This window comes from Vulpes vulpes, chromosome 1, assembly GCF_048418805.1.
Source record: "Vulpes vulpes isolate BD-2025 chromosome 1, VulVul3, whole genome shotgun sequence".
Taxonomy (NCBI): domain Eukaryota; kingdom Metazoa; phylum Chordata; class Mammalia; order Carnivora; family Canidae; genus Vulpes; species Vulpes vulpes.
The window spans coordinates 36,225,541-36,234,183 of NC_132780.1; the positions used below are offsets into that span (position 1 = coordinate 36,225,541).

At 37.6% G+C, this 8,643-nt stretch overlaps 1 long non-coding RNA gene across 1 annotated transcript; it reads left to right on the forward strand.

Moving 5' to 3' along the window:
- On the forward strand, positions 1-8,068 carry LOC140599472 (uncharacterized). Its single transcript, XR_012002365.1, has 3 exons — positions 1-206; positions 7,236-7,328; positions 7,901-8,068. It is a non-coding gene; the product is annotated as an uncharacterized lncRNA (long non-coding RNA).
- The last annotated feature ends 575 nt before the right edge of the window (positions 8,069-8,643 follow it).

Below are 8,643 nucleotides of genomic sequence, written 5' to 3' on the forward strand. Positions count from 1 at the left end.
TTTTTTTTTTTTTTAAGATTTTATTTATTCATGAGAGGCACAGAGAGGCAGAGACACAGGCAGAGGGAGAAGCAGGCTCCATGCAGGGAGCCTGACGTGGGACTCGATCCCGGGTCTCCAGAATCACGCCCTGAGCCAAAGGCAGACACTCAACCGCAGAACCACCGAGGTGCCCCAGGAACCTGTATTTTTAAGTAGTTCTCCAGGTAGTTCTTTTGTGTGTGTGTGTGATCTGGGGAGAATGCTGTCCTGGTGCCCCGTGCCAAAATTTCCAAATCTGTGCCACAGTAAGGAGAATACGGAGAACATAACTGAGCCTTCCCTTTGTGATTTAGGGTTATTGCTGTGGCCAATTAATGTGTTAGAGATGGAGGTGGTTTCAGTCACAGGTCCCCTGATCATTGGACTTTATTTCCTCGAATGAGTGAAGAAATTAGTAAAAACATAGCAGCTACCATTTAAAAACTGTTTTCAGTGCTGAGTTTTCTCTGTTTAGGGTCTCATTTAATCTTCACAGGAAGTCACTGAGATAGGTACTGTTGTATCCATTTTTACAGATGATGACTAAAAGGAATGAGTGACCTGCTTGAGGAGCTGAGGGACTGGGAGGTGATTTTTACTGAGAACAAAAATAACTCCGAGATTTCTTCCTCCTACACCCGCACCCCCCACCTCGAATTTTAGTTATTAAAAAAATGAAACAAGAAAATTCCTGAAGAAGCATATTTGGGGGGGAAAAAACCCCTACCAACCAAAGAGTAATAAAGCAAGCTGATTAATTTTTTAATAATGTATTGCATAATCTATGTTATGTAGCCCTTTCTGCTAATTCATCCTCTCCACCAACCATTTATAATTTTCTCTAAAGAGACTATTTCAACCAAGAATGTGGCTGGTATTGAACCTAATTTTAGCAAGATTCCCCTCCAGCAACTGCCATACTTGTTCTCAAAGTGTGATCCCGGACCAGCAGCATCAGCAACATCGGGGCACCTGTGAGAAATACAAATTCTCAGGCTCACACACCAGACCTACAGAATCACACTCTGTGGGTTTGTCTAGTGATCTGTGTTTTAAGTCCTCCATGGGATTCTGATGCACACTCAAGTTTGAGAACCACTTACTCCTACTATACTGCCAGTTGATTTATCTTTTCGATGTTCATACTGTGTGAAGGGAAAGGGCTGAAAAAAAAAAACTTTTTCTCATCTTACTGGTGTAACAGATTAGGGAATACGCTTCTAAGGAGTTTTGTTGCTGCCATTCTAAATTTTCAGATGGATTTCTAAAGATAAACTATAAAACTCAAAATATTTAATAGAATGCTCTTAATATGAGTATTCAAAAGGGCTGTCGTTCTGTGGTTATCAGAGAAGGCTGAAACCAGCTTCTGGAAACAAGATATCAGGGAAAATGGGCATTCTGAAAATGTGGTGTAATCAGTTAACTGTTCAACAATACCTTTTTTTTTGTAGAATTTCATTACATAGGACATACCAAGGTGACTGATACCTGTCCATTCCTAAGGACTCGCTGAAAATTATTTATTTCCATGAAAGGGTTTTTGCACACTTACTACATTCTAGGCACCCACTGACTGGGTGCCGAAATATAACTGGTAGGAAAAAAAAAAGTGATCTTAGCCTTGTTCTCTTGGACCTTACCGTCATGTTGGGGAGAAAGACATTAACAATATTATCATATAAGTACATAATTATGAACAGGTAAATATTTTGAAAGACAGATATAGTATGTTGTGGGAGCATGTAACAATGACAATGGACACTGAAAATTCGCCCAAGCTGAATTTCATCACTACTCATCCCCATTGCCGGTGAAGCCAGGCTTATTTCCTTAAAGTAGTAAACCATAGTAAACTGGTATGCCCTATGAGAAAGTTGAAACACTTTGTATTCTGCTTAAGAATCCAGGTAAAGTTATCGCAGTTTTGCTTACTTTTTTTTTTTTTGTAATCTAGGCATGGGCTAAAAAAGAGAATTGATTGGAGAAGAGCAAATGTAATTTTCAGTTTCTTAAAAAGTAGAAAATGATATCTCTTAAAAATAGCGATCAAAGTTATTAGTCCTAAAATATAAAAGACTTGGGGTTATTTTACCTTGACATGTAACTTCCCATTATGGAGACAGGAATTGGTTCTTTGGCATTATTATAATACCCTGTCACGGGTAACTACATCTTCTCTCTGTGCCTGAGTAGAGCTTGGTGAAACACAAAGTCTTTGCTAGGGTTTTAAAAACTGGTGCGTATTATTTGATGTTCACATAGTGGACTTCCTCCCTTTGTTTCCTAAGCCCTTTCCACAATCTCAAAGATCAAGGTAGAGAGACTCAATTGTATTTTTATTATTTTCAAAATGATTAGTTGAAAGGATTGCAATATTTAGAGCAAATCAACTAATTAAAAATTTCAGAGTATAACAGATTATTTAATTATGATTTTTTTCTTCTTTAATCATTGAAAAATAATGAAGTCATAATTAAAATATCAGTGAATTCAATAATAGATGGGGTTTCAACCCAGCTCAACTAATGGTTGATAATTTTTTCCCTTAAGGAATAGATAAAGCAAGTAGCAATTTAATTATTGTGAATGACTTTTGGTAATTTTAAAATCCTACTTATTTTCAATGAAAACAACTTGATCAAAGAATCTTCAAGTAAATAGCATGGATATCTTACCTGATCAGAGGAGACTTTCAGACGCAATTCAGAGACTATCAGCATAGCCATAAACAATTTTTAAGACTATTTAAATAAACAAAAGCTTTTATCATTTATGTAAATCAAGAACTGAAGGTGAAAGAAATTGATGAATTAATATGTATATATATATATATTTTACTGTAGATATCACCTTTTAAGACACATGTAAGGTACTTTGGACTCAAAAACTTCAAGAAATCTTTGTGACTGAACAAACTAGGGATAAATGTGAAGTATGAATCTCAGTAGTTAGCACCAGGATTGGCTCTGAGACAACGCTTTGAAGTATATCGTAACTTGGGCTCATGGGTGGTAGGTGGACCAGAAAGTCAGGAACCAGGTGAGTAATTCAGCGAGAGCCCAGCAACTAGGATGTATAAAGTTCTGGCATTGGGCAGTTGGAACTAAGGTCTTAAATATCACACAACAGAAAAAGATCTCAGCAGTCAGATACCATCAGGGAGGTCAGGATTCAGTCAGAAGATCAACAAGAGAAGTGGGTAGGGTAGGACCTTGTCCTGGAGGAATGCAAGTTCAAGGAAGAGAGCCAAGGCAAGTGTCTTATGTTTATGTAATGTTTTTCCATTTACAACGTGTGTTCAAATGCATTAATTCGATAAATTCTCACAACAGCCCATTGATCTCGATATTCTCGAGTCTCCTTTTGCAAAGAAATTCACTGAGGCTCAGGGCAAAGTCATATGTCCTGCCCAATGTCATGTACCTAATAACAGTCAAAGCTGGGAATTCAATCCTAGCCTCTGTCTTCTGGTTCAGTATTCTGTGGCCTCTCTAGGAGTATTTCCTTTTTAAATTAGTGTCATAATCATATTTCCCACTAAAATGTAAAACACACTTTTACATCTTGTACATCACTCATCTCAGAATTATGACCATAATAGAAACTTTGATTAGATAGTGTCTTCCTACCTAATAGGCAACTCCTTCCAAATCTGTTTGGTTCTGTCTTCTCTAACTGATTTCTAAATGTGACATGCCTTAAGTCTACTTGAGCACTCTTTGTCCCTCTATTGGACATGCTCAGAGTGGTTTCACTCACTTCCATAGATTTAAATGTTATCTGTACTCCTTGGCTTACAAATGCTTGATTTATGAATTTTTTATTTACAAAGATATTAATCTATTTTAAAATTTTATATATAAACACTTCTCAATCTAACTCAGGATGTTTCTTTTTCCAAAATAAAGGTATGCTATGTCATCAGAAGAGAAATTCATAGCTAGTCACTACTATTGTTGAGTCGTGAATAAATGGGAGGATCTAGGGATAGAGATGGGTTTATATTTATTCCTGTGGCCTCCAAAGTGGCCAAGATAAAGTTAGAACCTTGGAATCCCAGAACAGGTGCTTTTGTTAATGGCATATGTCTGATCTAAGGTCTTCTGTACTGTAATTTACAACATTGTGACCAGCTTTAAGTGTGAAACATACAAATATAGAGAGAAAAATCTTACTTTTTATTGAGAAATTAAAAGTGATGGAACAAGTGGAAGCAAGAAAGAGAAATAAAAAAAAAACTGTTAGGTTTGTCCATTAACTGATTGAAAAATATAAAACTGTAATTCTAACACACTATCACTTAACACACTAAGCCTACACCCAGGTTTGAGGACTTCTTGAAGCTTCTGATGCTAGATGGAACACTGCTTTGAGCTTCCTAATTATATAGCAGAAGGTAATGTCTTTGCTCATTAGCAAAGACAAAATGTCTTTGCTCAACCTCAAGAAGGCTATTGAAGAGGGAGCTTGGGGGACAAAATAGGAATAGAATTCAGTGGATATCACAGAAGGTTTCAGAGATTTGAGAAGAATGTAATTTTAGAGTAAGATCTGGACTGAAACTGTGGACTACAAATTGCTTAGCAATGGAACAGAGGAACTTCAGAAGAAATTTGGCACCCATCTTTATTGTCTTTGAAGGGGACTGAGCTCTTGGGGAAACAACGTCTCTAAAATCCAATGCTCTCTTGTACGTGTCATTGGCTATAGAAACATGGTCTAAATCAATCTCCCTCAGCTTTCCAAAGATCAAAGAATAGATTGCTTTGTAAGCTGCTGCCTGCAGAGAACTGAAGATCACCTGGTGCAATGGTTCTGGTGGGAAGAGGTGCACTTGTGGCTTCTCTTCTAGTCTAGTTCCTTCCTTTCAAAAAGACTTCCCTGGGGGCACTTGGGTGGCACAGTTGGCTAAGAATCCTATTCTTGGTTTTGGCTCAGGTCATGATCTGAGGGCCCTGGGATAAAGCCCCTCATTGGGCACCCTGCTCAGCATGGAATCTGCTTGAGATTCTCTCTCTCCCTCTCCTTTTGCCCCTACCTCTGCAATAAATAATAAATCTTAAAAGAAAAAAGACTTCTCTTCCCTCATCCCTTTCTAGCTAGAGGTTAAGTAGCATGCCCTTTTTTGAGTCGCCTTCAGAAAGGGGAAGATGAAATGAATTCCTGCAGTAGGGGTTAGATTCAACCAGATGACTTCTACAGCCCCTGGCAATTATAAGACCCCATGATTTTTCTGAGTGCATATTTGAATGAATAGATTTCTGTTCATTAAATGTTTTAAAGTGTTCTATTCTTTTGTAACCACTTGACCTTATGGCTAAAGTAGAATTTTTAAAGAGAGTAAAAAGCTAGAAATTCAAAGTAAATTAATTAAAAAAAAAAAAAGAAAACCAATACAGCAATGTAACTGCATAAGGATTAAAGGAACTATATAAGTTGTAAGCAAATAATATTTTGTGTATTTATTTTGTGCTTACTTTGTGTTTTTCTATACCTTATATTTAATCCTTGGGATAATCCTTTGAAGTAGTGATGATTATGTTCTCAGACAGAGGCAGAGCTGAGGGAGAAGGAAGGAAGTAATAGATGTAAAAATCACATGTTTTATTGAAGAGTGAAGTCAAGCCTGGCTCAGGTTGATTCCAAAATTCGAGTTCTTTCCAGTGTCGGAAGTACCTTTCTTAAACTAGGCCTAGATACTTGGAATGAAACCTGAGGGGTCCTTTTGAGCTCTCCACCCCCAGCATGTCCTAGGCAACATACTCAGCCTTCAGGTTCTGTGCTAATACTGCTAATAGAAAAGTCTCTACATATGTGCTTACAAAATAACCCACTCCAATCTCCCCAGAATTGTGATACAAGACTTAATCCAGATTATTACCATTATCTAGCTTGCAAAGACCTCAGAAAAAATGTAGCTTTAGTGTTCTATTTAAACATATTCCCTGACTGAGCAGCCTGGGTGGCTCAGTGGTTTAGCGCTGCCTTCATCCCAGAGTGCGATCCTGGAGACCCTGGATTGAGTCCCATGTTGGGCTCCCTGCATGGAGCCTGCTTCTCCCCCCCGCCTCACTCTCTCTTATTCTCATGAATAAATAAATAAAATCTCTCTAAAAAAAAAAAAGAAAAACATATTCCCTGACTTAAGATGACATGCTTAAAGCTCAATTGGCTAAAAACAGCTAACAACTTTTATTTTTAAAGAGCTTATTGACAAATCATGTTCAACAATGTGGCTATTTCTTTCATTTGTACTCGGGTGCAACCCTGTGGACTCTTAACTACAGTCAACCCTCATTAACAGCTAGTGAGTTATATGCCGAACACCTCATCTACAGTAACCTGGATATTTTGCCGCTTAGAGCAAATTTGTTTTCCTGTTTTGGAAGGATGTTGGGGAAGAAGAAGAAGGAGGAGGAACAAAACAATAACAAAAGAATTTCGGAGTGGAGTTCTTTCCTGCAGCTGTTTTATTATGCTATTTAAAAAAATTTGCAAGTATTAATAATATATGGATATATTCTTTGTATAGAGTTTAAGCAACATATGATTTTAACCTAAAAGTGAGTCTCCTATCCAAGCCACCCCCAAACCATTCTCCTCTTTCCACAGATAATCCTTAGGTACTTATTTGTCTACCTCTAAAAAAACTTGTTTTTATGCATTCATGTACTTACACATATCTAGAGACACATTTGTGATTTGCTTACATACACAGAATTATGCTATATGTATATAGCTTTGCAATAGTATGCCTAGGGGATCTTTTCATGTCAATGCATAAAAGTCTACCTTATTCATTTTAACAAATTGCCGAGTACGAGTGTAACACAAGTATGTTAATCATTGTCCTACTGATGGATATTCAGGTTGTTTGCATTTCACAACTATGATAAACAATGCCGATAAGAGCAGTAACTTATTCTGAAAATACAGTGTATTAATACCAATTACTTGCATTTTGAAAACATTTTTTGTGTAAACTTTGACTATGCTCAAATGTCAGTCCTTATGGGTAGAATTAATTTTTAAGAAAGCAGATAAATCTTATTAAGTGATGATCATGTGTCTTTTATCTTTTTCTCTCTCTCTTCCTCCCTCTATTCCTTCCTTTTTTTCTTCCTTCCTTCCTTCCTTCTTTCCTTCCTTCCTTCCTTCCTTCTTTCCTTCCTTCCTTCCTTCCTTCCTCTTTCTTTCTAACTTTGGGGAAGATAATATGTGCAAGATTCCCTCGGAGAGCAGCTGTGATGTGAAGTTCTGCACCATTTTCCCTCATCCATAGCTAAGGATCATAATGACAACAGGTAACATTTGTTAGGCACTGACTAAGTACCAGGTTTTGTTGTACTCACTTTACACAATTAATATTAACTTAATTTGTTCTCATAGAAGAATTAAGAAGTAGGCACAATTATTATGTCCATTTTGCTAACTAGAAATTGTCCAAGGTTGGTACCAGACAGATGTGAGGATGTCCACATGGTACACCCCAAAGGCCTGGACAGGGAGGCCTTAGCCCTGGTGGTAAATGGCAGAAGGGCAGTCCCATCTCTGCCCAGTGTCAACAGCTCCCAATCAAGATCTGTTCCATACTTCCTAGGGACCCAAGGTCAGGATGATCCATTTCTCTGTTTGCCTGAGACTTTCCCAGTTTTAGTTCTGTGTCCCAGTCAACTTCACAGTTCTGGGCAAACCTAGATGGTGTAGTCACCCTAGCCAGAGTAGTGTTTGTTTTGAGGAAAAGTTGTGGAGAATAGCCTCCTAATCATCAAGAAGTTTGACAGGACCCTTACTGTGAATGACTGGCAGCAAATATCTACATAAACTCAGTTGTGTAAATGGTAAAGTCAAGGTTGCTAACTTTCTCTCTCCATAGGGTACCCTCTGTGACATACAAAAGGATGAAAAAAAAGAAAATCCCTACCATCTGGGTTGTATTCTAATATATCAGAACACAGAGGATGCTGAAGAGGGACCAAACCACACAAACTCCCAACAGCAAAAGTTATTATTCTTTTTTGACTTTTAATAACAGGTGAATTAAATGCAATATCCTGTCTCTACCCATAATAGGGCCTGCAGAATATCTAATTTTTCCTTGTTTTGATTGCAGTCAACAGTCTTAGCTACTACATTATGTATATTGCAGAGATTTAGGGCCTCTGTGTGTGTGTGTGTGTGTATGTGTGTGTGTGTGTGTGTGAGAGGGAGAGATCTGGAATTAACCTCATTATAACAAAGATGAAATGTCCCTTTAAGAAAAAATTTTCAAAGCAAAGATTGCATTTTTTTTTCTTGAACAGTCTGACAATCTTGATATATTTAGAGTTGCAAACAGAATGACTTTTTTTTGTTGTTGTTAACTCAGTCACAAATTGCAAAGGGGATCAGCAAACCAGGAGTCAGTCATGTTTCTTGGCAGATGGTGGGTGCCAAGAGAGGGAACGATGGGACTATGGCCATCCTTACAAAAAGAAACACAAGACATAGGCCTGTTTGGTAAGATTTATAAAGCCTGACATAAAAACTACCTCATTTGAAAATTGCCTCCCCTAAGGAATAATGCTAAAAATGGCCAGCTCCCAGAAATACAAATAAAAGAGTCGACCAACTTTCACC